The following is a 17,037-nucleotide window of genomic DNA, read 5'->3' as shown; positions in this document are numbered from 1 at the left end:
ATTGAGAAGGGGAGGGGCTTGCAAATGCCAGCACTCAGATTGGCAAACCCTGTTCCAATATACAGACCCTATTATTAGTCTAAAAATAGGTCATTGCTCATGTACAGAACCAAGTCAGTGGCACAGTCTGAGCAGGGAACTTTGTGGGGTAGAGGTCTGCCTTATTCACGTCCTTATACAAGGAGTTTTGCCAATCTTAGAGCATTGACTTCTCATTCTCAGGTAGAAAAGCCAAATAATAGTCACTCCCACTACGGAGTAAGCATGGCTCCCAGCTCCAAACCAAAGAGAAAGCCTATTTGGGAAATTTAAAACTTACCTGAAGAGGGCCCTCCCAGTCTCACTCAGGCAGGAGAATTAAGTCCTTGCCTCATCTGCTGCAGAGCATGGCTTCTAGCTCTATCTGACAGAAGGGCTATTGGGAACACCTGGAAGCTGCTATATGACCTGGCAATGCTTGAGCCAAGAGACATGTGGGAAGAACTGATCACCCTCAGAGCCAAGCCGATGGCCCTATTCAGCCAGGGAACTTGGGGCATGGGTTTAAGATCCGAAAGAGCCTTAGTGGCTCAAGAGCTGCTTCTCCTGCTGCACCCAGATAGGAAAACAAGTTCATAGCCCCACTGGTTTCTGAATACAAACTGAAGGCCATCTTACTAGGGAACATTACAGAGTATTTGAGAAGCTGCATCACCCATCAAATAAAGATGCATACAGTGGAACTTGAACAGAAAGCACAGTGGAAGTTCCTGTTTTTAGAGCAAAACAGGGGGCCTCACCTGACCAGGATACTTATTGAACAATTTTGTCTGTCTCAGGTTCCCAAACAATGAGCTGTGTGGATATTGGAACCTCTCTTGCTGTCCTACTATGTCAGGGAAGATAATTCATGGCTCCATGTATGGCTGAGTAAAATATCCAGAGTCCTGACCATAAATTAAGGCTGATGAGAAATCTGGGCAACTTTAAAAATGATCTTACAGCTTTGCTTGGGTAGGAAACTGAGCTAGCAGTCCTCAATAGCAGTTCTAAATTAGTGGCATATTCCCCCTTTCCCATGCCTGATCTCAGAGATTGAACAGTTGCTTTGCTCAAATATATAACTTAATAACACACTCCTCTTGCCCAAGAACACTACCAGAAGGCACATCTAGAAATGCAAACTAAGTTGACTGGAGAAGAATGGTCTCTGTGAAAACAAAGCTACAATTTTCAAAGAATATACCTTTTACTCAAATGCATAAACACCAACGGAAGAAATTGAGGATATGAAAAAAAAATCAGGTAAAAATGAAATCATCAAAGGAAATTAATCTCTAATAACAGACCCTCAAAATGTGGAGATCTAAGGATGGTCAAAGAATGTGGATAATCCTGTTACAGAGTTCTTGTGAGCAACATGTACAGACAACTAAATGAAGTCAGGCAATCAATGCCTCAACAAAACAAGAAGTTCAAGAAAGAAATAGAAACCATAAAAATTAAAACAAACAGAAATCTTAGGGTTAAAAATACAATAACTGAAGAATTCAGTAGAATGCTCCAAAAGCAGACTTGACAGAACTTATGGGACAGAATGTAAAGAAAAACACTTGCAATATGAGAATTCCAGAAGAAAATGACAGAGAAGAGAAAGTATATTTAAATCAATAATGGCTGAAAGTATATAATCCTCAGGAAATAGATATCCAGACACAAGAGGCCCAAAGAACCCCAAATAAGATGAATAGAGCTACAGAGAGCCACAGTATTATTAATTTATCAAAAATCAATAATGAAGAAAGAGTTGTGAAACCAGCAAGAGAAAAGAGATATTAAATAGAACCCCCAAAAGGCTATACACAGATTTTTCACAGAAACTTTTCAGACCAGAAGGATTACATATTCAAAATATTGTGGAAAAAAATCATCAACTGAAAATACTATACCCAGGGATGCTGTCTTTCATAAATGTAAGAGAGATCAAAACTTTCCTAAACAAACAAAAGCTGAAGGAATTCACTACCTCATGCTTTACAATAAATGCTTAAAGAAGCTATTTCAGTAGAAAGAAATGTATGCTAATTAACATCATACTAAATCAATAGTAATACAACAATAGTAGGGACCTTAACAACTCACTTGCCTCAATAAACAAATCACCCAATTAGAAAATCAATATATAAACAGTGGTCTTGAATGATACATTGGACCAGATGGATCTAATAAATATATTCAGAATGTTCTATCCCAAAACAGCTGAATACACATTCCTTTCAAGTGCACATGGAACATTCTCCAGAACAGATCACATAGTGGGCCACAAAACAAGTGTCAACAAATTAAGAAAGATGGAAATCATATCATGCATATTTTCTGACCACAACACTATGAAACTAGACATTAACCACAAGAAAAAGTCTGCTAAGAACACAAATATGTGGAAGCTAAATAACATGCTACTAAACAATGAATGAGTAAACCAGGAAATAAAAGAAGAAATTAAGAAACACATGGAGACAAATGAAAATGAAAACACAATGGTCCAAAAGCTCTGGGATGCAGTGAAAGCAGTTCTGAGAGGGTTGGTACATAAAGAGAAGTTTATAACAATACAGGCCTACCATAAGAAGCAGGAAAAAAAAAAAATCTCTAATGAAGAACCTAACTCCACACCTAAAGGAGCTAGAAATAGAAGAATGAACAAAGCCCAAATTTAGTAAAAGGAGAGAAATAATATATAGTAGAGTGGAAATAAATGAAATAGACACTAAAAACAATAGCAATGATCAATGAAACAAAAGAGTTCTTTGAAAAGATGAACAAAATTGATAAACCTTAGCCAGACTCATCAAGAAAAAAAAGAGGACTCAAATTAAAAAAAAAATGAAAAAGAAATAGTGACCAACAGAAATACAAAGAATTATACAAGAATATGATAAAAATCATATGCCAACAAGTTGGACAACCTAGATATGGATAAATTCCAAGAAACATACATTCTTCTAAAAGTGAATAAGGAAGAAATAGAAAATGTGAACAGATCATTTCTGATCAGGAAAATGAATCGGTAATAATAATAAAAAACCTCACCAAAATAAAAAGTGCAGCAACAGTTAGGTTCACAGAAGTTCTACCAAAAACTTGAAGAAGAGTTATCTATTATTCTTAAGTTATTTTAAAAAATAGAATAGGAAAGAAAAATTCCCAACTAATTCCATGAATCCAGCATTACCCTGATCTCTAAACCAAAGACACTACAAAAAAGAAAATTATAGGGCAAAATCCCTGATGAACTTAGATGCAAAAGTCCTCATTAAAATATTAACCAACTGAATTCAACAATACATTTAAAGGATTATACCTAAAAGAAATAAATATAAATATGATACCAAGTGATCAAGTGGGATTTATTCCAGAGAAACAAAAATAATTCAATATCTACAACTCAATTAGTGTGATGCATCGCATTGACAAGAGGAAGGATAAAAATCATATGATTAGATGAGGAAAAAGCATTTAATAAAATATAAATCAATTCATGATAAAAACTCTCAATAAAGTGGTTTTAAAGGAAACACACCTCAACATAATAAAGGTCACCCACAGCGAACATCATACTCAATGGTGAAAATCTGAAATATGATCTTCTAAGATTTAAGAGGAAGACAAAGATGCTCACTCTCACCACTTATAGTCAACATAGTACTGGATGTTCTGGCCACAGCAATCAAACAAGAAATAAAATGTATTCAAATTGGTAGCAAAATAAAACTGACATTCTTTATGGGTACATGATACTATATGTAGAAAACCATAAAGACTTCATTAAAACTCTATTAGAAGTAATAGATGAATTCAGTAAAGTTGCAGTATATAAAATCAAAATACAAAAATGTTTTATTTCTATATAGTAATAAAAACTAGTGAAAGAGAAACTAGGGAAAAAATCCCAATAAAAATGGCATTTTGAAGGGGGAAAAAATACCTAGGAATACTTTTAGCCAAAAAGCAAAAGATCTGTACTCTGAAAATTGAAGACATTGAAGAAGTAAATTTAAAGATTTTATTTATTTATTGGACAGACAGAGATCACAAGCAGGCAGAGAGGCAGGCAGAGAGAGAGAGAGGAGGAAAGAGACTCCCTGTGGAGGAGAAAGCCCAATGCCGGGCTTGATCCCAGGACCCTGAGATCATGACCTGAGCTGAAGGCAGAGGCTTTAACCCACTGAGCCACCTAGGCGCCCCTGAAGAAATAAATTTAAGATGACACAAATTAAATGGAAAAAATATACTTGCATGCATCGGAAGAATTAATATTGTTAAGATGTCCCCACTACCCAAAGGAATCTACAGAAACAATGCAATCTCTTTGATAACACCAATGGTATTGTTCACAGACCTAGAACAAATAACCCTAAAATCTCTATGGAATGACAAAAATAGCCAAAACCATCTTGAAAAAGTGGAATGAAGCTAGAGATAATCTACTCCTATATTTTATTCTGTACTACAAAGCTACAGGAATCAAACCAGTTTGATACTACTAAGAAATGAACACATAGATCAATAGAACAGAATAGAGATCCCAGAAACAAATCCACACTTATATGTTTAATTAATTTACAACAAAAGAGGCAAGAATATAATATGGGGGAAAAACAGTATTTTGATGATGTTGGGAAAATTGGACAAATGCATGCAAGAAAATGAAACTGGACTCTTTACACCATGCACAAAAACAAACTCAAAATGGATGAAGGACTTAAACGTAAGACCTGAAGCCCTAAAACTCACAAAAGAAAACATGGGCAATAATCCCTTGGACATTGGCCTTAGCGACATGTTTTTGGATCTGTGTATCTAGGTGAGGGCAATAAGTAAATAAATAAATGCAAAAATGAACAATTGGGACTGGATTAAGCTAATCAGTTTTTGCACAGTAGAACCACCAACAAAATGAAAATACAACCTATTGAATGAGAGCTTATTTGCAAATAATCTATCTCATAAGGTGTTAATATCCAAAATATATCAAGAAATGCAATCATACAACTCAACACCAAAAGGCAATTTAAAAACAGGCGGAGGGGGCATCTGGGTGGCTCAGTGGGTTAAAGCCTCTGCCTTCAGCTCAGGTCATGATCCCAGGGTCCTGGAATCGAGTCCTGCATAGGGCTCTCTGCTCAGCAGGGATCCTGCTTCCCCCTCTCTCTCTCTGCCTGCCTCTATGCCTACTTGTGATCTCTGTCAAGTAAATAAATAAAATCTTCAAAAAAAATAAATAAAAACGGGCGGAGGACCTGAATTAACATTTTTACAAAGAAAGCATACAGATTGCCAACAAATGAAAAGATGCTCAACAAATGAAAAGATGGGAAAGTGCAAATCAAAATCACAATGATATATCATTTCACAGGTGAGAACAGCTAGCACAGAAAAAAGAAAGATAAGTATTGACAAGGATGTGCACTGTTTATAGGAATGCAAACTTGTACAGACACTATGGAAAACTCTATGGAGTTTCTTCAAAAAATTGAAAATAGAAATAGCATGCAATCTAATACATCCACTGCTGGGTATTTACCTGAAGATAATAAAAACACTAATTTGAAAAGACAGATACACTCCTATGTTTATTGAGCTTTGTTTACAATAGCCAAAATATGAAAGCAACCCTAGTACCCATTGATATATGAATAAAGATGTGGTATACATACACAACAGAATATTACTCAGACATAGAAAATAATGAAATACCACCATTGGAACAACATGGATGGACCTAGAAAATATACTAAGTGAAATAAGTGAAAATAAAAGATTATACTAAGTGAAATAAGTGAAATAAGTTGGAAAAAGACAAATCCCATATGATTTCACTTAGATATGGAATAACATAATTGAATAAAAAAGAAACAAAAGAAACAGTAACAAACTCCAAATATAGAGAAGGAACTTGTGGTTGCCAGGGCTCAAATAGATAAAGGGTGGGAGAAGGGGCAAAATAGGTAAAAGATTTTAAAAGGTACAAACTTCCAGTTATAAAACAAGTAAGTCACTGTGATCAAAGTACAGCATAGGGAATATAGTCAATAATATAATAACTTTATATGATAGCTGATATTAATTGCAGTTATTGTGGTTAGCATTATGTGATTCCTATAACTGTCAAATCTCTATGTTACACACCTGAAACTAATAAAATTGAAAACAAAACAAAAGCTGTAAGTTTTTCATCTGTCCTCTTCAGTGGAAGTTGAAAGTAGCCCTCCTTACCACTTTAATCAAATTAATGTAAACATATATCTTAAAATAGTTTAAAGGCTTGTGATATAAGGCAAATAAAAATAGATGCAATATTACTTTTTAAGTGATAGAATCAGGCCTATGCATACAAAGATACAAAAGTGATATTGATACTAATCAAATAGATCAATGAGATGCAGTTAAAGCCATGCTTAAAGTTTATAACCTTAAATTAATATACTAGTAAAGAACAACATCTGAAAATAACTAAGCATTTATCTCAAGATGAATTATCTTAGAATAAGATAATTAAGTCCCTCTCCCAAATAGAAAGAAATAGTAAAGCTAAGAGGAAAAAACTAATGTAACAACAAAAACAAAAAACATTCAAGAAAGGAAATCAATAAAGCTAACAGTTGTTCTTAGAAAGGAAAAATAATGGGGCGCCTGGGTGGCTCAGTTGGTTGAGCGGCTGCCTTCGGCTCAGGTCATGATCCCAGAGTCCTGGGATCGAGTCCCGCATCGGGCTCCTTGCTCAGCGGGGAGCCTGCTTCTCCCTCTGCCTCTGCCTGCCTCTCTGTCTGCCTGTGCTCACTCTCTCTGACAAATAAATAAAAAAAAAAAAATCTTAAAAAAAAAAAAAGGAAAAATAAGTCCATTAAATCTAGAATATTCTGACTAAAAGAGAATAGGCAGACACTGCAAATAGCTAATCTTAGGACTACAAAAGGAGACAACACTATATTATAGATCCTGCTGGAAACATTTGAAAGGTTTTAAGTATATTATGAGCAGGTTTAAATAGCAATAAGTTAGACAAAACTGACACATTTCACAAAAATGTCAATGGTGACTGACCTTAACTGACACAAGAATGGAAAAATCAGAATTATATTAAATAAATTGGATTTATAATTTAAAACCTTCTTATAAAGAAAACTTTAGGCTCAGAAGTCTCACTGATGCAATCTTTAAAGAATTAATGCTCAATTTATAACTCTTCAGAAAATAAGAAATTAAAAATTCCCAGTGCCTAAATAATCTTGATACCAAAATATAACATTATAAGAAAAACACCAGTTGAATTTCAAAAATCCTAAACAAAATATCAAAGTAAATTATAAATACATAAAAAGGATAATAAATCTTGGTCTTATTGGTTTATTTTGGAAATGCCAGCTTGGTCTGGTATCCAAAAGCCAATTAGTGTAATCAACATGCTTATGGAATAAAGGAGGACAATTATGATCATTTTAACAGATGCATAAAAATGCAATTAAAAACACTCAATATCTATTCATGATTTTAAAAAACCCTGGCAATGCCACACAAATATGAAGGCTTATTAGACACTCCAAGCAATCATATGCCAATATATCAGACAACATAAAAAAAATGGATAAATTCCTAGAAACATTTAACCTACCAAGACTGAATCATGAAAAAATAGGAAATCTGAACAGACCAATTACTACTAGGGAGAATAAATCAGTAATAAAAACTTCCCTACAGACCATAGTCTAGTAACAGATGGTTTCACTGGTGAATGCTACCAAATATTTAAAGAAAAATTAATATAATCCTTTTCAAACTCTTTCATCCAAAAAAGACAGAAAGAAATACTTCCAAATGCATTTTATGAAGTCAGAATTACTGTAATCCAAAACCAAAGAAACTACAAGAAAATTGTAGTTCAAAATCTCTGATGAAACATAGCTATGAATATCCTCAACAAAAATACCTCAAAAAATATTAGCAAACCAACCCAGCTTTTATATCAACATGGACAGGACTGGAAGAGATTATGCTGAGTGAAATAAGTCAAGCAGAGAGAGTCAATTATCATATGGTTTCACTTACTTGTGGAACCTAAGGAATAACATGGAGGACATTGGGAGATGGAGAGGAGAAGTGAGTTAGGGGAAATCAGAGCAGGGAGACAAACCATGAGAGACTATGGACTCTGAGAAATATAAACTGAGGGTTTTGGAGGGGGGAGCGGTAGGGGGTTGGGTGAGCCTGGTGGTGGGTATTATGGAGGGCACATATTGCATGCAGCACTGGGTGGGGTGTATAAACAATGAATTTTGGAACACAGAAAAGAAATAAAATAAAATAAAACGGAAAAAAATATTAGCAAACCAATTTCAAGAATACCTTAGAAAAATTATTCATTGTGATCCAGTAAGATTTATTTCAGTTGTGCAAGGATGGTTTAATATGGTCAAATCAATCAGCATGATACATCACAATAACAAGAGGAAGAATAAATGTCATATGATCATCTGAGTAGGTTCAGAAAAAGGATTCAACAAAGCACAACATCTGTTTGTGATCAAAACTTTCAACAAATTGTGTTGAGGAAATATACTTCAACATAAATAAAGACTATATATGAAAAACCCACTGCTGATGGTTTAAAAAAAAAAAAAGTTAGTTTCCCTCTAAGATCAGGAACAAGACAGGCATCACTTTTATCCAACATAGTACTGTAAGTACCTGCTGTGCCAACAAGACAAGAAAAAGAAATAAAAGACATCTAAATTTGTAAGGAAGAAGTAAAATTGTCACAATTTGCAGATGATATATTATATACAGATCACAAAAACCAGAACTTATAAATGAATTCAGTAGAGTTGCATAATACAAAATCAGTACACAAGAAGGTTAGATTGCTATATAATCATCATCATCAGAGAAATTAAGAAAACATTTCTACTTGTATCAAAGAGAATATAAAACTAGTAATAAATATAACCAAGGAGGTAAAATACCTGTACATGGACTACTAAATGACATTAATGAAAGAAATTGAAGATTTCACAAATAAATGGAAAGATATTCTATGCTCATTGATTGGAAGAATATTGTGAAAATGTGCATATTACCCAAAACCATGTATAGATTCAGTGCAATCTTTATCAAAATTCCACTGGCATTTTACACAGAAATAGAAGAAACAGCCCTAAAAATTATACAGAGCCAAAAAAAAAAAAAATCTAAAGTAGTCTAGAGAAAGAACAAAGCTAGAGGCATCATACTTCCTGATTTCAAACTACATTACAAAATTACACTTATCAAAAGAATATGATATTGGCATAAAACCACACCTATATATTAATGAGTACAGATGTTTAAAATAAACCCTTTAATACATAGTCAATGTATTTATGACAAAAACTTAAAACTATACATTGGGGAAATGATAGTCTCTTCAATATGTTGTGCTTAGAAAACTGGACAGCCAGATGTAAAAGAATGGTTATTATACTCCATACCCAAAAGTCAACTCAAAATTCATTAAAAATTGAATGTAACTACTGAAACCATAACTCCTAGAAGGAGTTTTAAGCGGTGTGCTCCTTGACATCAGCCTTGATGATGATTATTTGAATTTGACACCAAAAAGCAAAAGTAACAAATATGAACATAAACAAGTGAGACTACACAAAACTAAACATCTTCTGCACAAAAAAGGAAGCCACCACCACTATCAACAGCAAGAACAATTTAAAATTTTTGATGAAATATTTGCACACAAGATCCAAGTACTGTTAGTTGCAAGGCCCTTGCCCATTCTCCATCACAACAGCATTAAGGAGAGCCCAGGATGTAATGAGCACAGGGGGTTATATGCAACTGATGAATCACTGAACTCTACCTCTGAAACTAATAATATACTATATGGTAATTAACTAAGTTTAAATAAAATAAAATTTAAAGACAACAACAACATTCCCTGTGTTCCAAACCTACAGATTCCTGCATAATCTCACCGGGGCAAGACTGGAGTGGGGGCTCCTAATAAGTGACCTGCAATCCTGGGGGAGCTGGTAGTCCAACACAGGATCTCTTCTCTCACTATAGGAACCATAATAAGTTCAGGGGAGACCTCTCAATGCAGTGCTATGCCTGCCTGGGGCAGGGAACTGTGGTTATCAAGTAGTAGTTTCTCTTTACTTTCTAAAGCCCATGTCTGGTCTCTGTGGTTCAAGAAGGTGCTTCAACCTCAGCCCCATATTCCAGGATTCTCTATTCACACACAGCCCATCCCTTTCACTGTCTAAAGATCAAGACAAATGGCCCCATCTGGCCATGGAATTTAGTGCACACATATTCAGGTCTACAAACTATGAGCCACGCAGGCTCTGGGGCCTCTTCTGCTGCCTCACCAGGGAAAAGAAATTCATTCATAGTCCCACCTCCTACCGAGTATAGTACCTAGTTCTGACCATCTAATGAAAAACAGAGGCGACTGGTAAGCTCATCCTAATTGTTTGGGCAGGAAATCAAACCAGCAGTCCTATCCAACTGTTTTCAGCCAGTGGACACCCTGCTTTATCTTAGAGCTCAGGCAGTGGCCCCACCCAAAAATAATCTTGAATAGCAAGCCTCACCTGCTAAACATTTTACCATCAGACATGTCCAGCAAGCAAAGCTGAGCTGACTGCTGAACTATCTCTACCAAAATAAAACTGTTAAGTCTGGAAGAGGATACCAACTCTTGTAATGCATAGATAACAATGTATGGAATCAAAGATCACGAAAAATCTGGCAAACTTAACACAACCAAAGAAAACTAATAAAGCTTGAATAACTGATCCCAAGAAATGGGCATCTACAAGCTATTAGAAAGAATTAATTCCTTTAAAGAAGTTTAGTGAACTGAAAGAACACAAAAATAAGGAAAATAAGGCATTAAAAATGAGAATTTCAAAAAAGAAAAGAAAAACAAAGAAATTCTAGAGCTAAAAAGTACTGAAGAATTCAATATAGAGCTTCAAATGTCTATTTAGAGGAAACAGTCAATGAACTATAAGACACTTGAAATTATCCGGAATGAAAAGAAAATATATGAAAAAGAGCAAAGAATGTCTATGGGACTTATAGGACAGAATTTTTTTAAAAAGCCAATATTCTCATTGTGGGAATTCCAGAAGAAAAGGGGACAAAAAGAGCATATTTTTAAAGCAATAATAGTTGAAAATTTCTAAATCCTTGGGAGAAATAAACTTTCATATCCATGAGGCCTAAAGGACCTCAGATTTGTTTAATCCAATTAGGGCTACACTGGGCCATGCTATAAATTGTCAAGAGTCAAAAACAAAGAATTTTGAAAGCAGCAAGAGAAAAGAAATTATATTCAGAAATTCCTATAGGACTATTGGATTTCTCAACAAAATTTTTCAGACTAGGGGAGAATGGGATGACATATTTAAAATATTGATAGGCAAAAAAAACAAAAAACATTGATAGGCAAGCAACTTTCGATGAAAAATTCTATGCCTGCAAATCTTCTCTTCAAAAATGAAATAGAGGTAAAGACTTTCTTGAACAAAAACAAACCTGAGGGAATTATGACCAGTAGACATGCCTTACTGCTAAAGAATTGCTGATATGAGTTCTTGGAATAGACATGAAAGGACAATAACATCATAAAAGCGTAAGACAGTAGTGTAAAACTTCCTGGTAATGGTATATATGTATGTATGTATATTATGTGTGTGTGTGTGTGTGTGTGTGTGTGTGTAATTAAATTCTGTAATATGGTAATGGTAGCATGTTATTCACTTACAACTCTAGTTGTAAAGTTAAAAAACAAATGTAGCAAAAATAACCACAACTACAATAATCTGTTATAAGATATATAATATAAAAACATTGTGACCTGTAACATCAGTAAAATATGAGGAGGAGAACTCTAAAGGTTAGGAATAATTTTGAAGTTATTGTTTAAAATAGGGTGTTATAGGGGCACCTGGGTGGCCTCAGTCGGTTAACTGTTTGCCTTCAGCTCAGTTGTGATTCCAGGGTTCTAGGATTGGGCCGACTGAGCAAGGAACCTACTTCTCCCTCTCCCTCTGCCTGCTGCTCCCCCTGCTTGTGTTCTGTTGCTTGCTGTCAAATAAATAAAATATTTTTTAAAAAGTGTGTTATAATGTTAAGCTATTTTATATAAACTTCATGGTAACTGTGAAATAAAACATATTGGTGTCTGCCCCTGGTTATTGGCACAAAGATCCTAAAACCCTTGCTATTTCCCATCTTTTGTTGTATAGAGTCAATTTTGGGTGGGCTCCTGGATCACTTCTGGTTGAGGGCTGGTCACTGGAATTAAAAGCCAAGATTAGAAGCTAAGAATTTTAGTCTTCTTCCCCTATTCCTTATTCTCTTCTCTTGAGAAGGGAGAAGGTATGAAAATGAAGTTAATAGTCACAGAAGCGTTTGTGCTTAGGATTCCCCAGGACCTCACCCTTTGTATCTCGCTCTGGCTGTTCATCTGTACCCTTTAAATTATCCCTTAGTAACCTGGTAAATGTAAGTGTTCTCCTAAATTCTGGGAGCTGTTCTAGCACATTAAGCAAACCTGAAGTGGAAGTAATGGGAGTTTCCTATTTTTGGCCAAGTCACACAGCATTTATGGGAAGCATGGGGACCTACTATTTGCAACTAGCATCTGAAGAGGAGTGGGGACATTTTCATGGGACTGAACTCTTAACCTGTAAGATCTCCAAGTAGAAAACGTCGTAATTAAGTTGTAGCATTCTCAGCTGATGTCACAAAGGATTACTTGGTGGATCTGTGGGGAAATGCCCTACATTGAAATTTGGGTCACTTATTTTAGTAACCACAATGGAAAAATTTATAATGATTACACAAAGTAACATGATAAAGTAGTAAAAGCATAGTGATACCAAAAGACATCAAATCATAATGACAGCTAAATGTTAAACAAAGAACAATGAATTTATAAAATGGCCAGGAAAAAAAAGGCAACAGTAAGTTCTTAACTATGAATAATTGCTTTAAGTGTAAATTGATTAAATTCATCCATCAATATATGTGGCTGAATGGATTTAAAAAAACATGTTGCCTACAAGAGACTCACTCTAGCCATAAAGGCACATATATACTGAGAGTAAAGGGATGAAAATGGAGATTTCAAGCAAATGGTAACAATAAAACAGGGGGTAGCTACACATATCAGACAGAATAGACTTTAAACTAAAAATCGTAAAAGAAACAAAGAAGGTCATAATACATAGATCAATCTATTAAGAATATAGGACAATTGTAAATATTTATGAACCCAACAAAGGGACAGCTAAATATATAAAGCAAAAACTAAGAGCTAAAAGGAGAAAGAAACACCAATACTGTAATAATTTGGAATTATTATACCCCTTTCACAATAATTCATAGATTACCCAGACAGAGAATCAATAAGGTGACAGCAGATGTGAACAACACTATAGACAAAATGAACCTGAGACATTTACAAAACCTTCTCTGACACCAACAGAATACATACTTTTTCTAGTGTACATGGAATACTTTTTAGGATAGACTGTATGTTATGCCACATAACAAGTCTTAACAAATTTAAAAAGATTAACTCATACCAAGTACCTTCTCTGACGACAATGGTATGAAATTTGAAAGCATAAGGAAAAGTGAAAAATTCATACGTACATGGAAATTAAACACTCCCCTAAACAATCAATGGATCAGAGAGGAAATCACAGCGTCATTAAAAAATATCTTGAGGCAAAACAAAATAGAAACAAAATATAGCTAATCTAACAGGATGCAGCACAAGTTTCTAAGATGAAGTTTGTAGCAATAAACACCTACATTAAGAAACAAGATCTCAAACATAGTAACTCCATACCTCAAGGAGCCAGAAAAAAGACAAATTGAGGCCAAAGTTAGCAAAAAGTTAAAGATTAGAGCAGAAAAATATGAAATACAGGAAAACAAGAAAAATTAACCAGTTGATTTTTGAAAGGATAAACAGAATGACAAAATGTTAGTGAAACCAACTAGAAAAGAGAAGACCAAAATTAACAATTAAAAATGAAACAGGAGACATTACAACTGATTCAACTGAAATAAAAATCCACTATGAACAAAGGTATGCCAACAAACTGGACAACCTAAAAGAAATGGAAAAATTCTTAGAAATGTGGAGGAGGCAGTGGTAACCCGAACTCGGAGGAAAGGCTTGGGGGGGTCAGGGGCAACTAGCAGCCCAAATGAAGGTGACAATGCTGAGCCAGAACCAGAAAACTATGTCCGCAGAACCAAGCTGGACTTACAAAGAGTTCCAAGAAACTATGATCCTACCTTACATCCTTTTGAGGTCCCACAAGAATATGTAAGAGTTTTAAATGCTACCAAACTGGAAGGGGTATTTGCAAAACCATTCCTTGCTTCTCTGGATGGTCACTGAGATGGAGTCAGTTGCTTGGCAAAGCATCCAAAGAGCCTGGCTACTGTTCTTTCTGGAGCATGTGATGGAGAGGTTAGGATTTGGAACTTGACTAAACAGAAATGTATCCGTACAATATAAGCACATGAAGGTTTTGTATGAGGAAGAGGTACTCGCTTTTGTAGGACTTCTTTTTTTTACTGTTGGTGATGACAAAACTGTGAAGCAATGGAAAATGGGTGGACCGGGCTATGGAGAAGAGGAAGAAACATTGCATACAATATTAGGAAAGACAGCATGTATGGGAATTGATCATCACTGGAAAGAAGCTATTTCTGCCACATGTGGACAGCAAGTAGACATTTGGGATGAACAAAGAACAAGGCCTATATGTTCGATGACCTGGGGATTCGACAGTATAAGCGGTGTTAAGTTTAACCCAATTGAGACATTTCTCTTGGGAAGTTGTGCTTCTGACAGGAATATAGTACTATATGACATGAGGCAAGCTACTCCCCTGAAAAAAGTCATCTTAGATATGAGAACAAACACAATTTCTTGGAACCCTATGCAAGCTTTCATTTTTACTGCAGCGAATGAAGATTACAACTTGTATACATTTGATAAGCATGCGCTGGACACTCCTGTAATGGTACATAAGGATCATGTGCCTGTGGTGCTTGATGTGGATTATTCTCCCACTGGGAGAATTTTGTGTCTGCTAGTTTTGATAAATCTATTCATATCTTTCCCGTGGACAATAGAAGCAGGGAAGTCTATCACACAAAGAGAATGCAACATGTTATCTGTGTAAAATGGACTTCTGACAGCAAATACATTATGTGTGGATCTGATGAAATGAACATATGTCTATGGAAAGCTAATGCTTCTGGAAAATTGGGTGTGCTTACATCACGAGAAAAAGCAGCCAAAGATTATCACCAGAAGTTGAAGGAGAAATTTCAACATCACCCTCATATAAAATGCATTGCTCATCACCGACATCTACTAAAATCTATCTACAGCCAGATCCAGGAACAGCAGACCATGAAGGAAGCTTGCTGATGAAAGGAGGTGAATTGTCTCAAACATAGGAAGCCTGGATCATGGCAATAGTGTCAGAGAAGAAACACATAGTGGCAGTTGTGAAATAATACTTGGTATTCCTACCAATCCTGATGTGTAATTATTTGTTATGTTTTGATGTGCAGACTCTGCAAATAAAGTACTGGCTCTGGAATAATAACAAACAGTTCAGTTACACATCTAAAACACTACCCTGAAAAACTATCTTGAAAGGTGGCCTGGTTGATAAGACTATCCAACATTTTATCCTTGATCTGCTTGCTTATTTCATTGAAGAATACAGTATTGCAAACTAACATGTTTATTACTGTTAGAAATTGCAGGTACACTTTGATCTATTATTGTAGATATACTATACATTTGAATTTACATTTATGACCAAACACCTCTTTTGTTACCTTTAGTATTACTTTGGGTAATTATTGCAATGATTCTTCCAGTAATTACATATAAAGTGTGGAAGAAATGTGTCAGAACTTTTTAAAACTCATTTAATTTTCTGTGCCTTATTTGTATTTGGCTCTTTGAGACTTTAAAGATAATCAGTTGCACGTATATAACTTTTATAAATAATAATTATAATGTATGGTCAAGTTAAGATAATAAAACATCCTTTTCTCAGCGTTGTAAAAAAAATTCTTAGAAATGTAACCTCTGTGACCGAATCAGGGAAAAAAAATAGAAAATCTGAACAGACCATTAATAGTAATTAGATGGAATCAGTAATTAAAAATCTCCCAATGAAGAGCCTAGAATAAAATGGTGAATTTTATATGCTATTTAAAGAAGAATAAACACCAATCTTTTTCAAACTCCTTCAAAAAATCATGCAGAAGGAAAAACCTGCAAACTCATTTTACAAAACCAGCATTACTCTGATAAGGGCACTAAACATAAAGCACACTACAGGCCAATATTCAATAGTGAATACTACTTACCTGAGCAGCATGTTAAAAAGATCATTCACTATGGTCAAGCTGGATTTATCTCTGAGAGACAAGAATGGTTCAACGTGCACAAAATCAACATGATATATCACATTAACAAAGTGAAAGAGAAATTCATGTATTTATTGCAAGAGACAAAGGAAAAATACTTGATAAGATTCAAAACCACTTATGATAAAAGTTCTTAACAAATTAGATATAGAAGAAACACAGCTCAACATAATAAAAGCCATATACAACTATTCCACAGCAAATATCACAGCCAGTGGTGAGAAAAATGAAAGCCTTCCCCCCCCCCCCATAAAGAATACAACAAGAGAGGAGTGTTCACTCTCACCACTCTGATTCAGTATAGTACTGGAAGTCCTTGCTAGATCATTCCCACAATGGGGGGAAAAAAGACATCAGAATTGGAAAGGAAAAAGTAAAATTGTCTCTATTTATAAATGACATGTTTTTATATATGAAATATCCTAATCCCCACAAAAATTGTTAGACTTACAAATTCAGTTGAAACTGGATGACAAAATTAACAAAATTTATATACAAGTTAAATAAAGCAAT

At 34.9% G+C, this 17,037-nt stretch overlaps 1 pseudogene across 1 annotated transcript; it reads left to right on the top strand.

Moving 5' to 3' along the window:
- The first annotated feature begins 14,300 nt into the window (after positions 1-14,300).
- Positions 14,301-15,594, top strand: LOC308344200 (DDB1- and CUL4-associated factor 13-like; annotated as a pseudogene). Its single transcript has 2 exons — positions 14,301-14,332; positions 14,642-15,594. The product of its transcript is annotated as a DDB1- and CUL4-associated factor 13-like (transcript).
- The last annotated feature ends 1,443 nt before the right edge of the window (positions 15,595-17,037 follow it).

The sequence above is a fragment of the Martes martes genome, assembly GCF_963455335.1.
Source record: "Martes martes genome assembly, chromosome: 6".
NCBI classification, from domain to species: Eukaryota; Metazoa; Chordata; class Mammalia; order Carnivora; family Mustelidae; genus Martes; species Martes martes.
Note: the sequence above shows the minus strand (reverse complement) of the source record. Positions and strands in the feature narration are given on the sequence as shown.